At 38.2% G+C, this 18,863-nt stretch overlaps 1 long non-coding RNA gene across 1 annotated transcript in view; it reads right to left on the bottom strand.

Moving 5' to 3' along the window:
- Positions 1 to 2,393: 2,393 nt before the first annotated feature.
- Positions 2,394 to 18,863, bottom strand: part of LOC108947417 (uncharacterized) — a 202,237-nt gene continuing 185,767 nt past the window's right edge. The window contains exon 5 of the long non-coding RNA XR_011408687.1: positions 2,394 to 2,411. This is a non-coding gene — a long non-coding RNA (uncharacterized lncRNA). The remainder of the gene's footprint in view (positions 2,412 to 18,863) is intronic.

Here is an 18,863-nt window from a genome sequence, read left to right as displayed (position 1 = left end):
GAAAAATGGTGAGGAAGTCGGGCAGCGCAGGTGCGACATTTTTTCGCAGAAGCGGGTGCACAGGTGCGAGCCCAGGCTCCGCAGGTGCGAAAAGCCTGGGCAAAACCCTTTAAGTTCGAGGGTTCGATATTTTTACCCATTGTAGGATTTTAGAGCTCGGTTTGGGCGATTTTAAATAGGAATGTTTCCACACAACTTGGGATAAGTGTTCTTGACTCCCTTGTGATTATATTCCATGAATCCATCTTCATTTTTAGCAATTAGTTGATGAATTTAAAAAGGAAATTGGGGGTTTTGGCCTAAAGTTCATAAAATGATTTTTTGAGTTTTGAACATCGATTTAGAATCGGAATTGAGTGAAATTAGTATGGTTGAACTTGTAATTGGATAGGCTGTCAAATTTTGTAAGTTTTGTCAGATTCCGAGATGTGGACCCCATGGGCGATTTTTGGAGTGTAATTTCGGATTTTATGAGAAAATATTTGTATTTTGATATGAAATTAATTCCTATAAATTGTGTGGACTGAATCAAATTTATTGTGGCTAGATTCAAGCCGTTCAGGAGTTGATACGCGCCGAATGGAATTTCAGGAGCATTTTGATCTTGCTCGGAATTTGGATTCGTCTTATTCGAGTAAGTAACTCTTTTAATCTTGGAGCTGAGGCTATGAACCCTAAATATATGTATTATGTGAATTGTTGGGAGGTGACTCACATGTTAGGTGACGGGCTTGTGAGCGTGCACCATAGAAATTATGACGTAATTATTTCCGTAAAATTTTTTAGTCAAATAATCTTGGCATTTTCTATGCAGTTTTATGTGTTAAAGAAATTGAGCTGAGAATCATATTAAAAATGATGCTGAGGCCATGTGCCAGTATTATTGAGACCCACAAAGGTCATATTGCTGTGAATTATTTGTTTAAATTGTAATTTCATACTCAGTCATATTCCTTCCATTGCATATCATATCTCAGTCTCTATTGTTATGTATTGATGCATCATATCATAATTTTGGGCTAGTTTCATGACATTGTCAGCCTGAGAGACTGGAGAGATTGATGACTGAGCGAAGCCAAGGGCCTGATTGTGAGGATAATTATGGGATCGGTCTGCACGCCGCAGCTGGCCATATTAGCTTTATATATTATTATTATTATTATTATTATTATTACTATTATTATTATTATTATTATTATTATTATTATTATTATTATTATTATTATTATTATTATTATTATTATTATTATTATTATTATTATTATTATTATTATTATTATTATTATTATTATTATTATTATTATTATGTGGATCGGAGATGCCGGCCTGCAGCAGGCCTTATAGGCTTTACATAGCACGTGAGTTATCCGTGCAGCACGTGAGTTGTCCGTGCGGATCCAGATATTGATACTATAACACGTGAGTTGTCCGTGCAGCACGTGAGTTATCCGTGCGGTTCATAGAGCTTGGGCTGAAGGAGCACCTCCGGAGTCTGCACACCCCCAGTGAGCGTGGTTGATATTATTGAGGGATGGATCTTCCCTGGACATGAATCTTGTCTAAAGTAATATATACCTGGAGATGGATCTTCTCTACGGGCTGGATTGGCACTACTCGGTAATGAGTGACTGATGATCAGTTGATGTGTATATTCCAGGATAGATCTTCCCTGGGCCGGATTGACCATATACAGTACCGAGTAATTGGGCATGATGAGTGGAATGTGTGAGAAAGTGAGATTGAGTACTCTGAGAGTGTGAGTACATGAGTTCATCTTTGAGATACATTGTATTGACATGCACACATGACATACATGCATAGAGATGTATTTTCCTCATGCTGTACGGTATCACATCGTTCATGATTTCTCACACATATTGGCAGATGGGCATAGTGATGCATTTGTTTTACATTGGTTATCTGGAAAGAAAATGAAACATCTTATTTATTATTGAAAGGATTTTGGGAAAATTATTATTTTCAAACTTATTCATATTTTTTGCAACTCCGGTAAACGATTTGGGTTTTCATTGATGTATTTGAAAGGCAGAACTATTTTCAGAAATCATGTTTTTGTTGAGCATTTGATTGTTGAGTTACTTCTGGTATTACTTGTTTTATGTTGTTATGAACTATTGTTAGTTATTGAAGTTGGGACCCGACTTTGGTACAAGCTCGTCACTACTTTCAACCTAAGGTTAGGTTTGTTACTTATTGAGTACATGGGGTCGGTTGTACTCATATTATACTTCTGCACCTTGCGTGCAGATGTTGGCTGTTGCTATTGCTATGTTCGTTGGGAGCTGGATCTGAAGATGTACCTGCGTTCCAGTTGTAGTTGCCTCTTGTTCATGGTAGCCTTAGATTCATAAAACTCTGTTTATATACTTTTCAAACATATGATGTATTTACTTCATACCGGCGTTGTAAACTCTATTCTTATAAGATCATGATTTATAGTACCAGTTCTTGGGGAATGTATAAGATTAAGATAATTCTTTACTTAAATTACGTTATTAATTGTTATTGAAATTGGTTAGTGGTTAAGTGGCTTACCTAGTGGGTGGGTTAGGTACCATCACTACTAGTCGGATTTTGGGTCGTGACAATAATCTCACTGGTTTGTAGGCCTATAAGAAATATGACTTAGTAATTAAATAGGTACCCTAATATACCTTTAAATATTAGGCAGCGACTCTCTATCATCAACAACAGAGAAACCACAAGTTGAATCATGTCTTGACTAGTGCAAAATAGGGTGCAACAACAACTATTCTCCTTGAAGATTTCCTTTTTCGTCTGTGGTTTCTCTGACTCGCTCTCTTTATTGGTAACGGTCTTCTCCCTACCTCCCCCCTTGTGCCATCATCGGCGACCCACTGTGATTTCCCCTCCTTTTATACCACCATATGGGGCCCACCGAAAACCCAGCTAAGTGCCCTCCCTCTTTTTATCTTCTACTCTTTATTCTCTTCTCTTCTCCCTTATATTCTATCCTTCCACCCTCTAATTCATGCCTTTTTTTTTCGCCCTCTTTTCCCCATTCTCTTCTCCCCTCTAGCAGACACCTCCATATCTATTGTCCTTTTTTTTTCTTTTATACTTCCTATATTGCTTTCTTGTGGTGGTGTATTCAAGTGATCTAGAAACCAAACCCAATGGAGGCGATCAGAGAAGAAGCGCGTGAAGTACACGCACCGACAATGGCTAGCGGCAGTCAGGTGCTCTAATAATGCCATGTCGTTCGTGAGCATAACCAGGTTCTTACTCCCTGAGTTGGTACCTTCATATCTCTTGTCTCCTTTCTGTCTTGTTTTCTTGTGATCTATATAATTGCCATAGTATAGTACAATACTAGTTTGTCTGTTTGTAGGACAGATTGATGCCTTTTAGTTTTAGGTTTGATTCATTTCGTTTTGACTCTTTGCTTGCCTATACTCAATTTTGATTCATGTAGTTCGTTTGGTTTCTCTGCTGATTTCTCTAGCATTAGTGCTTTAGTAAAGTACTTTACTTGCCAATTTATCCTCATAACTTGTCTCTTAATTAGTTCCTTTAAGCTCTAGCCATTATTCTTCTCTCTGAGTCTCTTCAATTGTACTGTGGTAATGCTCACTTAATATTCATATAATGGTAGTGGTGAACAATTGTAGAATAAGGTCATATCCTCAGATGGGGTGGTGGGTGGGGGAAATCTAATGAGTTAGATAAGATTCTCCATAAGAGGAGGATCAATATAGCTTGTGTCTAGGAGACTAGAAGGGTAAGAACTAAGGCTCGGGATTTAGACAGGTTAAAACTGTGGTACTAAAGAGACGTGAAATGGGTAGGTTATTTGGTTGATAGGGAACTAAAAGAGCTAGTGGTAGATGTTAAGAGGGTCAATGACAAGTTGATCTCTATTAAGATAGTTGTTATTGGGGTGGGGGTCACGTTATTAGTGTTTACGCACCTCAAGCGGGCATGGACGAGGAGGTTAAAAGGCACTTTCGGGAAGACTTGGATGAGGTTGTGCGTGCAGTTCCACACTCTGATAAACTATTCATAGGTGGAGACTTCAATAGACATATCGGGGAGACTTCTAGGGGGTACGACTAGTTCAAGGAAAAGTGGAAGCCAAGAAAGCAGAGTTCTTGAAGCTAGTGATGAGCAAAGACGAGGAGGAGAGGAGTAGAAATAGAGAAGGGTATAAGAAGGCCAAGAAGGAGGCGAAGTTAGCCGTTAGGGAGGCTAAGACTGCAACTTTTAGATGTTTGTATGAAGAACTTGCAGCCAAAGGCAGGGACAAGAAGTTGTACGGGTTAGCCAAGGTATGGGAGAGGAAGGCTTGTGACCTAGACCACGTTAAATGCATAAAAGACAAGGGTGGAAATGCTTTGGTAGATGACTCTCTTATTAGATGAAGATGGTAGTCGTACTTTCACGGACTCTTGAATGAGAAGAGGGATAAGAATATTGTGCTGGGGGACTTGGAACATTCCAAGAGTAGTAAGGATTTTAGATATTGCAGGCGTATCAAGGTTGAAGAGGTTATATGGGCTATGTGTAAGATGAACAAGGTAGAGCAACCGGGCAAGACGTGATCCTTGTGGAATATTTGAAGAACGAAGACAAGGCAGACTTAGAATGGCTTACTAGGTTCTTTATGTCATTTTTAAGATGACGAAGATGCTTGGATAATGGAGGTGGAGTACGATGATTGCAGTATACAAAACTAAGGGTGATATCCAAAATTGTAATAATTATAGGGGTATCAAGCTGCTAGTCACAGTATGAAGATTTGGGAAAGAGTGATGGAGGCAAGGGTGAAGAGAAATGTATCTACTTCAAAGTACTGGTTCAGTTTTATGTCAGGGCGTTCGACTACTGAAGTCATTCACCTTATTAGGTGATAAGTGGAGCAATATAGGGACAGAAAGAGGGACTTACATGTGTTGTTCATTGACATAGAGAAAACTTGCGACAAAGTCTCGATGAAGGTTCTTTGGAGTTGTGTGGAGGATAGAGGGGTGCCTGTAGCATATATTAGAGTGATGTAGGATATGTATGATAGTGTTAAGACCCGTGGTTAGGAATGTGGGATGTTACTCAAGACACTTTCCAGTCATGATGGGATTGCATTAGGGGTCCGCGCATAGCCTATTTTTATTTGCCTTGGCAATGCATATTCAGACACGTCACATTCAAGGGGGAGGTTCAAGGTGCATGTTATTTGCGGATGGCATAATACTGATGGAAGAGACATAAAATGGTGTTAATGCGAGGCAGGTTTGCACACAGACCCTGGAGTAAAAAAGTTTCAAGTTGAGTAGGACAAAAATAGAGTACTTGGAATGCAAGTTCAGTGATTTGACTCACGTAAAGGATGTGGATGTGAGGCTGGATTTAAAAGTCATCCCCAAGAAAGGGAGTTTCAAGTACCTCAGATCTATAATCCAAGGTAATGTGGAGAATAAACAGGATTTCACACATCGGATGAAATGGAGGCTTGCTTCCAAAGTTTTGTGTGATAAGAAGGTACCACCAGGACTTAAAGTTAAGTTCTACAGAGTGGTGATTAAGCGTTGTATGAGGAAAAATGTTGGTCTGTCAAAAACCAAGAGAGATAAGATTAGGAATAAATATATATAGTACAAGGTAGGAGTGGCTTCTTATCCGTAGATTCTTTTACTATATGTTATTTATCTCACTTTGATTATTCTATCACCTTATCTCCTTATCTTGTGGTTATTACTACTTGTTATTTATACTTTTTTTTATTTTTGTTTGAGTCAGGGGTCTATCGGAAACAACCTCTCTATATTCACAAAGGTAGGGCTGAGCTTTGCGTACATCCTAACCCCCCTCCCTAAGACCCCACTTGGTGGGATTACACTAGGTATGTTGTAGGATTCATTGGCTCTATTTGTCAAAACTTGGTAATTTAAAGAAGAATCAGAGAGTTCATCGGTTTGATCAGGAGTTGACTTCGGTGTTATTGGGATGCTATCGTAGTTTTGAGACCTTGTTTAGGTATTAATGGCTAATATGAACTTGTGCGCAAAGTCCGATTATTATCCGGAATGTCTAAGTATGATTCGGATGCGTTCGGCGAAGTTTGAAGGTTTGAAAGTTAAGAGAAAAAATTGATCTTCGATTCTTGGTTTTGATGTTATTGTGGTGCTTTGAGCCATTGGATAAGTTTGAATAATGTATTTGGACTTGTCGGTGTGATTGGACGGGCCCCCGAGGGGCTCCGGTATGTTTCAGATTAAGTCTAGACACTTTTGGGAGTGGATGTCTTGGCTGGTTCTGGTATGGTTGTATCTGTGGCCTGGTGTTTGCATCTGAGATGTTGCATTCGCGAGTTTGGTATCACAGAAGCGATGAGGGAACAGCCTAAAGAGAGTCACATCTGTAATGTTGTAGTGCAGACTCAAGGTCTGCTTTGGCGAAGAAGATGCACATCTACGAGAGTTTTCAGGCCAGGCGGGGTCGCTCCTACGGGTCTTGTGAACTCATGTGGAGCCGCGTTTGTGGAGTTATTTGCTGTAGGTGTGATGGCCATCTAGGAAGTGTTCGTATATGAAAACTTAGTGACGTAGAAGCAAGATCGTAGAAGCGAGCTTTTGGGTCGCAGATGTGAGAGGACCTCGCAACATGTTATATTTCGAGGGTTTGTTCTTTTCTCATTATTTTGAGTTTTGGAACATGGAAATAGGCAATTTTGGAGGAGATTTTTACTACGACTTTGAGGGTAAGTAATTTTCACTTAGATTCAAATATGTGTGTGTGTGTGTCTCTCTCTCTCTCTCTCTCTCTATATATATATATATATATATATATATATATATATATATATATATATATATATATATATATATATATATATATATATATATTGATTTAGATACTTTATTTATGGAATTTTAAAGGGAAATTTGGGGTTTTTGCCTACAATTTAAGAGTGTATTTTGGAAATTTAAGTACAGATTTAGACTCAATTTTGGAATATAATTACATGTATCGACTCAACAGGTTATGGGTCATCGAGATTTGGTATTGGTTTCGAATTTCAGGTACGTTGGCCCGGGTTAACTTTTGTTGACTTTTTGGGAATTCTTAAAAGATTGAAGCTTTATGGATTGGGATCGCTTCCTATAGCATTGTTTGACTTACTTGGTTGATGACTGACTTGGATTTGCGTGGTTGGAGGGCTAGAGTGAGGTTTATACGCAATTTAAGGCTGAAGGCTAGCCTGGATGAGGTAAATATTGTTACATGCCACACTTTCATGTTAGAATACGGCTTAAGTGAATCAATATAAAGTTTAAAGAACTTTACAAAGATAATGATGTGTTAAAATAAGTGTTAAGGGTATTGTGAGGGTTGGAGGCTAAACGAATCAAAGATGTTATAACCCGCACCTTTGGGGTAAAACTAGAAGTGCTTAAGATGCTAAGGAGGTCATGTTTTAAGGTAGTTGAATCATATAATATTCTTATGTTAAGTTTTGAAGTCAAACAAGTTGTAAAATAAAAGTCGGCAAAAGATATTGCAAGTTATGTTCATAATTTTACTGAAATTTAGGTCTAATATCACTAAGCTTTTCTCCCAATATACTTGGAGTTACAGGGTGATCCACCCACTAAATTGAAGCTCAATGAGTCTAGTTTACAATGCTTTAAGTAGCTCATCAATGCGATGTCATATTAGAGAGATATTTGCATTTTCACATTACTGCGCGGTCTGTGTAGGTGACAAGCAGACTGCGTAGGTGACAAGTAGGTGTGTCACCTACTTGCTTAAATGAAAGGACCAACGAAGTCCCGAAGAAGGGACTAGTTGAATCGGCCATAAGGTCCCTTTTAAAGGATGATTTCATTCATTATTCCACTCATTTTTAGAGCCTAAGTTTAGAGAATAAACCCCTTCAAACTTCTCTCAAATATTCCACACAAATCCTAAGTAATTTCAAGGGATTCTAGTGCCAAAGAACATGAACTGCTTGCTAGTTTCCCTTTCTCCTACTTGAAGATATGTTGGGGGACTAATTTCAGATGAAGAGAGCCTAGGTTTCATGGTTTCTACTCATTCCCAGGTAAGTTTATGCTCCTTCACTTATCTAAACTTCTACAAGTTGTAACTCAATAGTAAAGGCTAAAACTTGTATGTTTCGAAAGATTTAGTGTGATGTTGTTGTTGCGTCATTGCTGGGGTATGGTAAACTCATTTTTTAAGTTGAATTCGTGGATGGTTTACAGGAGAAAAAGATTATTTATGTATTTTTGGTTGTGTTACTCGATTTGAAAAAAAAGAGAAGTTTAAAACATATTTCTAGTAATCTGAAAATCATAGTTATGTTATTGTCGAGACTGCTTGGGAGGTGTTCTTGCAGAATTTTATGGGTAGAAAATTGATGGAATAACTTGAGTATATTGTGATGTTATTATCAATATTTTCCTGGGAAAAAAAAGAAGGGGGATGTTTTTTGACAATATAGTTTATTAGACATGAACTGAGCATGACACTCGACATACTATTGTGCTGGTTTTATTCCATACATCTATTGGTTATTCTTTGGGTTGTTGTTGCAATATAGGATGTGGGAAATATAACAAAAACAAGGGAGATTCTTCCCGTTTTAATATAAAATAAGCTTATCATTCGTTGTACGATAGTTGTATCTTTTGTAGCTTAACAATAACATTATTATCATTGTTGTAGATTAAGGTGTGACAAGACGAGTTCAACGTGGTTATTGGACATATTCTGATAAGGTATGCAATGGATATCCCATTTATTTCATTGGCATGAATCCGTAGTAAGTATGAGTTGGATGAATCTTGGACGAGAAACGCATATTGTAGAGCTCGTGTCTCAATAGATGTTATATCTTTCCGTATACTTCCATCGTACCTTATTGAGAGGGATTCCCATTCGCTTTATGTTATTCCATGTTGTTGGATAAAGATAAAGAGTTACATATGTACCTCCGTACAGCCTACTATATACATGATATACAACATTATATACATATGTTTTATGTAGTCTGGCCACTTGGTCAGTGAGAGTTTACTGTTGCCTGGCCACTTGGTCAATGAGAGATACTATTGCCTAGCCTTATGGTCAGTGAGAGTTTATATTTGGCTAGTCTTATGGTTAGTGAGAGTTTAATGTTGCCTGGCCATTTGATCAGTGGGAGATACTATTGTCTGGCCTTATGGTCAATGAGAGTCTATATTTGTCTGGCCTTACGGTCAGTGAGAGTTTACTGTTGCCCGGCCACTTGGTCAGTGAGAGATACACCAAGCCCTATATATGGCCGGCTAACTATGATAATACTAGTTAAGTTGAATCGGGACAGGTGAGTATATGTCATAACATTCTTTAGTTTCCAGTTTACTACGTACTTCAGTTTAGTTTTAGCTTTCAGTTATTATGTTGCCTTACATACTCGGTACATTATTTTGTATTGATGTCCCTTATGTCGGGGCACTATATTTTATGCCTGCAAGTTCTGATAGATAGCTGGATAGACCTTTCCAGTAAACAGAGTCGGACATCAACTTGATTGGTAAGCTCCACTTCCCCGGAGTTACCAGGCCTAAACTTTGGAGTTCATTTTGTCACATATAGACTTGATGGCTACAGTTTTGTTATCTCTAGAGGCTTCTAAACAAGTCATGTTTTGTATGTCAGTATTGTGGCCTTGCCGACCTTGTGTACATGTTCAGTTTAGTATTATTTGTTGTAGACATTTATGGCGGCCTCGTTGGCCTGCATAGTTATGTATATATGTTTGGGTGTGTTTACCCTTATGTGAGTTATATATTATCTTTAGATGATTTCAGTGTACGCCCTTGTCGGCCTTAGTTGGTATTGTCTGCTTGCAGGTAGGCCACGTCAGCCTAAGTTAAGGGTTACCCCTCCAGGGTTCACAGCTACAGAGTGGTACGCTCGGGGCGAGTATGATATCGAGTGTCGGCCATGCATACCCAGGTTTGGGGCGTGACAATTATCTTGCCTAATCTTGTTGAGGGAATAACCCTTAGTATATGACCTTATTTGTCTAATTAGAATGTGTGAGAAGTGACATATATGCGAGGTAACAAGTGTAATTATGGGTGCTATGCATGATTCATGACTAGAGTGGTCTTTAGGCTATACCATGCCTTGTTTTGGATATTATGCTTCCTGCTGTCATGCTTATGTCACGAATGCTATGGCGCCCAACACTATCATTAGGCAAGCCAACAGTGAACCACCAACGCAATTATCCGTTCATAAACCTTTTAGAATCAAGAATTACATTAAGTGAATTGAATTAAGTCTATAAACCATGATAAAATACTTTCATTCTTACTAAATCACAAAATATGAAACAAACATAAAAGAGAAATGATGATAATATTAGGTAAAATCATAATTATCTACTAGAAATTCTCAAAACCAGTATCACAAGTGCATGAGCATCTAGCAAAATATACATAACTACTATAACTACCGCCTGGAATACAAGTAGACAAAATAAAATAAACATAGAGGAAGGAGACTCCGGGTGTTGCAGGTTGAAGCATGAAAAGGATCTCACCACTAAGTCCCTAGCTAAAGCGGCTATGCGCCCAAGTGACCACATGAATTACCTATCTCAGTACCTGCACAATTAGTGCAGAAGTGTAGCATGAGTACGTAAATCAACACATACATAGTAAGTATCTAGTCTTACCTCGAAGAAGTAGTGACGAGGGGTCGATATCGACACTTACTAGTGGTCCAATAATAATGTACATAAAGTAGGCAGGTATGAAACACAACAAGTAGCAACGAGACAAATAGATATAAATAATAAGATTCTTAAGTAAGAGTAATTACGAAATCATTAAATACCATAAACTGTATCGATGGAATAAGGTAAAGCAATATCAAATACAAAATCAAATCTTAAGTCAGGAAAGCTCATATGTACGCTGACTCCCTATCGAGTATTTTGCACGAGTCTGTCGAGGCGAACGACCTGATCCCATAAGAATAGTATTACACAATACCGCCGAGGCGAACGACCCAATCCCATAATGGTATTTCACAATACTTCCGAGGAAAATGGCCCGATCCCATAATGATATCTCACAATACTACCGAAGTAAATATCCCGATCCCATAAGAACATTCAGCAACACTGCCAAGGTGAATGACCAGATCATATAGGAATGGAGAAACTTTCTCACCAGTGAATATACGTGCGAGCTAAGAAGACATGAGACTACCGATCACATAAACACAACACGATGATGGAAATGCAAGAGAAAAAGAATTGTTACTGATCATCAAATATCCCATAAAATTCAAAGTAAAGAGGTTCGGTCAATACATAAATTCTCGCCTCAATCTCAATTATAAATTCAAGTAATCAAACAAACAAGTTTAACTCAAGCAGTACATATAAGGCATGGTGTTGGTCTAAATCTACCCGACAATAAACATAAATCTAGCTTACACACCGACACTCGTAACCTCGTACGTACGTAGCACCCATAATACGTTAGCATACAACAATAAGATTCCAACAGGGATAATTCCCTCTTACAAGATTAGGCAAGAGACTTACCTCGTTTCCAAGCCAACTACTCGGCTCCCACACCTCACTAATCACCTCAGATCGATGCCGAGCAATCAAAAACTAGTCACAGGACATACAAACCAATCAATATATGCTCATAAACTCATAATTTAACTATTATAGTCAATTCTTAACCCACCTCACAAAGTCAACAAAAGTCAACCCTCAGACCACATCCCTAGATTCCGAACAATTTTTAAGATAACTGTTACCCATAGTATTACGAACTCGAATATACAACTTATACCCAATTCCATAATCAATTTCATGGTCAAATCCTAATTTTACCAATTTTTAGGTTTTTCACTGAAATCCCAAAATTCTACTAATTTCCATGTTACAAATTCACACCTAATCCATATATTTAATTCACAATAGATATAAATTACTTACATTATGATACTTGATGAAAATCGCCCTTCAAAATACTCCCAAATCGCCCAAGACGAGATAAATGGGTGAAATGAGCCTAAGTCTCGTATTGAAAATCACATTCTACCCAGGGGTTCTTCATCGCGATTGCGAAAGAAACCTCGCGATCGCGGAGGCCAGACTGCCCCTACCCTGCGATATTTCATCGTGTTGCCTAGGTTACGTTCGTGATGCACATGTCACCCAATTCTCCGCGTTCCCGATCAACCCAAGCCACGTTTGCGAAGGCCTAGCGCTTGCCAGCCCATCCGCCTAATTCCTTCTTAGCGTTCGCGATGGAACCTTTGTGTCCGCGAAGAGGAGACAGGTCCTCTATCGCGTTCCTGAATCCTTCTTCATGTTTGCGAAGATCAATCCACTGGCCCCTCCAAAATCCTTCTTTGCGATCGTGGAACACCCTTCACGATCACAGAGCACATCAACACCCGTAAAATTTGCCAACTTCAACATTGCTCCGGGTGGTCCGAAACTCACCCGAGCCACCCGGGACCCTATCCAATTATACTAAAAAGTCCTTAAACATAATTCTGACCCACTCGATATCTTGGAACACATAGCATATTAATGTAACCAAGAATCGCACCTCAAAACCAAATTATTCAACTTCTAAATTCAAACTTCTTCCAACTAACTTTGAACGCGATGAATCTACTTAGACAACTCAAAATGACACCAAATTTCATATACAAGTCCAATACGACAATATGAACCTACTCCCAATCCCCAAATATCAAACGGGATCCAATAATACCAAAGTCTACTTTAAGTCAAACATAGAAAACTCTACAATAACAAAATAACAACACTAACAACAACAACATACCCAGTATTATCCCACACCATGGGATTTGAGAAGGATAGTGTGTACGCAGACCTTACCCCTACCTTGTGAGGATAGAGAGGTTGTTTCCAATATACCCTTGGCTGAGGAAAGAATAAGCACCATATTAATGAAATATATAGACAAGAAGGGACAACACCAAAAAGCCATATAAAAGCAGAATAAAAACAACAAGATAGTAAGGTGATCAACAATGAAATAAAACAATAGTTAGTCATAAAAACCTACTACCAACAGAAAGCGAGACTGTATGCCAATACTACTGTTATGAACACTCTTGACTACCTACTCTACTACCCTAATCATCGACCTTCATACTTTCCTATCAAGGGTTATGTCCTCTGTCAGCTGAATTTGCGCCATGTCTTGCCTAATAACCTCTCCCCACCTCTTCTTTGGCCTACCTCAACCTCTCTATAGGCCCTTCAATGTCAACCTCTCACACCTCCTCACTGGGGTGTCTGTGCTCCTCCTCCTCACATGACCAAACCACCTAAGCCGCGCTTCCTGCATCTTGTCCTCAATAGGGGCCATACCCACCTTGTCGTGAATAACCTTATTTCTAATCCTATCTAACCTGGTGTGCCTGTGCATCCATCTCAACATACTCATCTCTGCTACCTTCATCTTCTGGACATGAGCGATCTTGACTGGCCAACACTCAGCCCCATACAACATCGTTGTTCTGACCACCACTCTGTTGAACTTACCTTCAAAATGCCAACTTCCGACAATAAGCACTGAAACTATCCCCGTCCACCAAAAACTCGATCCGACCATATGCCCAACTCCAACATCACCATACAAACCTATTGGAACCTACAAATCATAATTCTGAGGTTGTTTACCCAAAGTATTGACTTAAGTTAAACTTGATCATCTTAGGCCACTATTATGGAACTAAGTATTCTTAGTTCAACCTGAACCTTTCTAAAACCAAACCAACAATCCCCGCAAGTCATAAAATAGTAAAAGCACATACAAAGAGTCTTAAATAGGGAAATAGTGATCTAGAAAACAAAACAATATGTCGGGTTGTTATGACTTATTATGTTTGTACGATTACATGAACTCTTGAAACATGCTAGATATCATGTGTTGGTGTTGATTTCTGAATTTGAACATGATATTTGCTATTGTATGACGTATCCACGATCTGAGCTATGGTTTTACACTTTGCACATACATACACCTTTGCATGCTACTTTATCAATCCGTGAGTATACGATTTGATATTCGTTATTGTATACATGTATTCTTGTATATACTTTCTGTATCATGGACTGGATTGACAGCACATGAGTGGTCCGTGTAGATGTTATTGATTATGGCACGTTAGTCCATGCATCATTATGATTAAGGCACGTTAATTATTCATGCAGCATGTAGATAAGGCCCATCCGCCTAGGGTCGTCCTCTCATGTTTCTCCTTGATGACGTACACGCAGATTATGAAAAACTTATTAGTTGTTGGATTTTGTGCATCTTCTCTATATGCAAACTCCTTGAATGTATACATGATTTTCACTGCGTATCTTCTCTATATGTTAGCTTCGAAATGTATACCTGTCTTTTATGCATATATTCTCTATATGTTGCTTTACTTGATAAAATGAAGCATGGTACATATCTTCTCCATATGTTAATCTCTGTAACTTGACTTACTTATTTATATGTAACATGTCTTCTTATCAGAGTTGTATTTGTATTATTATTCTTAGTCGCACATGACTTATACTACCAATCCTTGGGGTAATTGTATGGATTTTCACCTTCTTATTTATTGATATTGATGATCTTTTATTTGAATTGTATTATTCATTATTTGGCTTAACTAGCACGTTGGCATTAGGTGCCATCACGACTAGATGGGATATTGGGTCATGACAAGTTGGTATTAGAGCTCTAGGTTCATAGGTTCTAAATGTCATGAGAAAATGTCTAGTAGAGTCTTGCGGATCGATATGATGACATCAATACTTATCTTCGGGACGATACAGGTGTTGACACTCAATTTTGACCTTCCGTATTTTAAAATTAACATTTTCATGCTTTCTAGTCATTAATGGCAAAATATAGCATTTTTGCACATTTTTAACTTCAAAGCAATTTATTGATAATTATTTCTATTTTTATAAAATATAGAAATTTTTATCATTTTATTGCGATTAGTTAAATACAATCATTTTTGTATATTTGCTAAACTTCAAAATATATTTTTTAGTAATTGTCCTATTTTTCAAATATTAGGATTTTCTATCAATTTATTGTCCCATAAAAAAATTATAACTCCCTCCGTTTTAATTTAAATGAGATAGTTTGACTTGGCACGGTGTTTAAGAAGAAAAAAGACTTTCGAAACTTGTAATTTTAAAAACTTAAGGGGTAAAAGCTTTGTGGGGCCAAAATATTTGTGTGGTTATAAAAGCTTCTCATTAAGGGTAAAACGGGTAAAATGAAGAGTTTAAAGTTGAATTATTTCCAATTGTAGAAATGTGTCATTCTTTTTGGAACAGACTAATAAGGAAAGTATGTCATCTAAATTGAAACAGAGAGAGTAAAATACTATTATGGATATTTTCGAATAAATACTACAAGTCATATGTTCTAATTAAATAATTATCTTTTATAGCACAGTCTATTAATTATCTGAAAGCCAGTAGAATTTATTTTAAAATACAGATCAAATCCAGTCAAATCCTATGTCTTGTCACATCTTATGTGATAAGATATCTGATGTGACATGACATTCTATGTGATTAAACATAATTTTTATTCTTTGGGTAATGACCATGAGACAAATTGAAAAGTAATGATGATATTCTTTACACAATGGGTAAACGAGGGGTTTAATTTTTAATATAAATAAAGAGAGGGGGTCTTGTATAATTTTTAACACTTCACACACATAGAATTACTTAAAAATCAGTTTTTGACAGGGACAAAACCCTAATTTTAAGCCATCACTCTCATTCTCTCACTCTTTTGAGAGAATTGTCGCCCAGTCCTCTACACGCCACTTCCGTCGATGATGGACGAAAAAACGGTGAACCACCCATGGCCTCCGACTCCTCTCTCACCTCTTCATCTCCCTTCTTCTTCTCTTTCATGATTCTTCACCCACACACCATTGTGCTATCCATCATAACCGGCCAAGCATTAGATCTGGCCGGATATTTTTCTTGCGATGTTTACTATTTTTTTCTTTTGCACATTCTTTTCGGTGACCATCACCGTTGAAGCAGAGCCTTAGCATGGATTATCAATTGGCTTGCTCCATTCATTCTTCTTATAGCCAGATTTCGCCAGAAAATTACTCTGGTGACCTCCGTTAAACTTGACACCATGTTTCTTTTCTTTTGTTACTAATTTGTTTGTTCTTGTTGTTGTGTAGATCTGGAAAGAGATGACATTTTTCAGAGAGCTGTGTATTTTTTGCCACTGCTCCGACGTGGATATGTCTGTTTGCTGGCGATCTACGTGTACGCCATTTTTGCTTGACCATTGCTCTGGTTTCGTCACCGTTGAAGCAACGTCACCGACCAATGAACATTCACACATCTTCTGTCTCGCCTGTTTCCCAGAAGCTAACGTTCATGACCCATTTCTCAAAAAATATATGATTCTTATGTTTGTTGTGGGATCTCTATTTGACATTTTGGTTGCTTGCTCGAGACCCTTTATTATGTTTGGTGGAACTTTAACCCCATGGTTGTTGCATCTCTGTTATGCCACTTTGACTTTAACTCTGAATATGATTTTTGATGGGCTATGCGTTGGAAGGTTGAACATTGATATTGTGTCGTTGGTTACCTTCACCACGTGAAATGATTTTAAACAAATACATACATGTGAGGCCGATGAAAATAACGAGTTATTGAGACCATGACCCTCTGATTGACTCTCCGAACTTGGCCCAAATTAAAAGGCGATAATGTAACGACCCGACCGGTCATTTTGAGAATTAGCATCATGTTCGGTCGCTTAAGGTTTCGAGAAGTTTCGTATTATGTATTATGATTTGCGTGTGTGGTCGAGTACAAATTTCGGATGATTTGGGATTTATTTGGAAGGATGATTCTGGTTTTAGAAGTTTAAGTGAAAAAAGTTGACTGGAGTTTGACTTTTGTATAGACGACTCCGATATGGTATTTTGATGATTCCAATAGCTTCATATGGTGATTATGGACTTAGGCGTTTGTCCAGATTTGGATTTGGATTTGGCAAAAATTGAAAAGTTGAAAGTTTGGAAGATTGAGAGGTTTGACCGGGAGTTGACTTTGTGGATATCAGGTTCGTATTGCAATTTTGGGAGTTGGTATAGCTCTTTTGTGTCATTTGGAACTTGCATGCAAAATTTGACGTCATTCGGGGTTTATTTGATTCGATTCGGCACGAGTTGTAGAAGTTGAAAGTTCATAAGTTAATTAGGTTTGATTTGAGGCGCGATTCATAGTTTTGATGTTGTTTGATGTGATTTGAGGTCTCGAGCAGGTCCGTGTTATGTTATTGAGCTTGTTGGTATGTTTTGAGGGGATCCCGAGGGCCCCGGGTGTGTTTCAGATTGGTTACGAGCCATTTCTCCATATTTTGGACTGTTGATTTCTGGTGTCTGATGTCCTTATTCGTGATCGCGAAGTGCCAGTCGCGATCGCGTAGGCTGTTTTGTGACTGGCCATTTTTTCTTCTTCGCGTTCACAAAGAATGGTCCATGATCACGTGCTTGTGTAAGTTGCTTCATCGCGTTCGCGGTAGGTGTTACGCAATTGCGTAGTGGGCGACCATGCTGGGGAGGCCAGGTTTATTGTTCTTTGCATTCACATCATTTGGTTCGCGATCGCGTAAGCGGAGGTCACTGTGAGTCGTGTTTGCGTCTTTGTTTGCACGTTCGCGTAAGGTTATTTTTGGCAGCCTTCATTTTTTTTCTTCGCGATCGTGAGGAATGTTCCACGATCGCGATGTGTAATATCTAGGCAGAATATAAAAGTACTCTATTATGAGGGTTTGTCCATTTTTATCATATCTTGAGTTGTAGACCTCGAATTTGAGCGATTTCTGAGGGGTTCTTCACGTGTTGGATTGGGGTAAATGTTCTTTACCCGGCTTTGGTTTTATTTCATGATTCCATCCATGTTTGTATCATTAAATTAGTGGTTTGAGTTGGGAAAAATGAGAATTTTGTGAAAACTTTCAAAAATGTAAAATAATGATTTGGAGGATGAGTTGATGTCGGAATAGGATAAATTTGGTATGGTTGGACTCGTATCAGAATGGGTGCTCGGATTTTATGAATTTTGTCGGGTTTCGAGGTGCGGGTCCGGGGTTGACATTTTGGGTTGACTTTTTAGTTTTCATTAAATATCGAAACTTTATTACCCGAAATTGTTTCCTATAGTTTTTATTTATAATATTAGGTTATTTTGGGTAGATTTGAGCCGTTCGGAGGTTGTTTCACACAAGAAGGTCATTTTAGAGTATCGGTCTAGCATCTTTGAGGTAAGTATCTTGCCTAACTTTGTCTAGGGGAACTATCCCTTAGGATATGAGTCGTTTGTGCTATTTGTGTCATGTGAATGCCGTGTACGCGAGGTGACGAGTACGTACTCAGGCTTATATATGGAAGTTGGTCAGTCTAGACTCTTAGGCATCTTTTATGTACTTATTTGGAATTGTTAGCACATGTTATATCTTTTATTCATCATGTCTACTATCACATGCTTTATTTGAAGTTGTCGTTACATGTCACATTCTTTACTTGTCGAGTTTGATCTTATATGCTTTATTTGGAGTTGCTATCACTTTTATCATTATGTGATTTATTTTACTGTGGATTTACTCTTAGTTGAAATTATCGTCATGTGATATCCTTTTGTTGCCGGGTTGTTCTCATGCATTTAGAAGTGGTGCTAGTTCATGCCATCTCCTTCATTGTTAGCCTAATTCATACACTAGGGTCCGAAGTTTGCCAATTCATGGAAGTACTTTCACTAT

The sequence above is a fragment of the Nicotiana tomentosiformis genome, chromosome 6, assembly GCF_000390325.3.
Source record: "Nicotiana tomentosiformis chromosome 6, ASM39032v3, whole genome shotgun sequence".
Lineage (NCBI taxonomy): Eukaryota > Viridiplantae > Streptophyta > Magnoliopsida > Solanales > Solanaceae > Nicotiana > Nicotiana tomentosiformis.
Note: the sequence above shows the minus strand (reverse complement) of the source record. Positions and strands in the feature narration are given on the sequence as shown.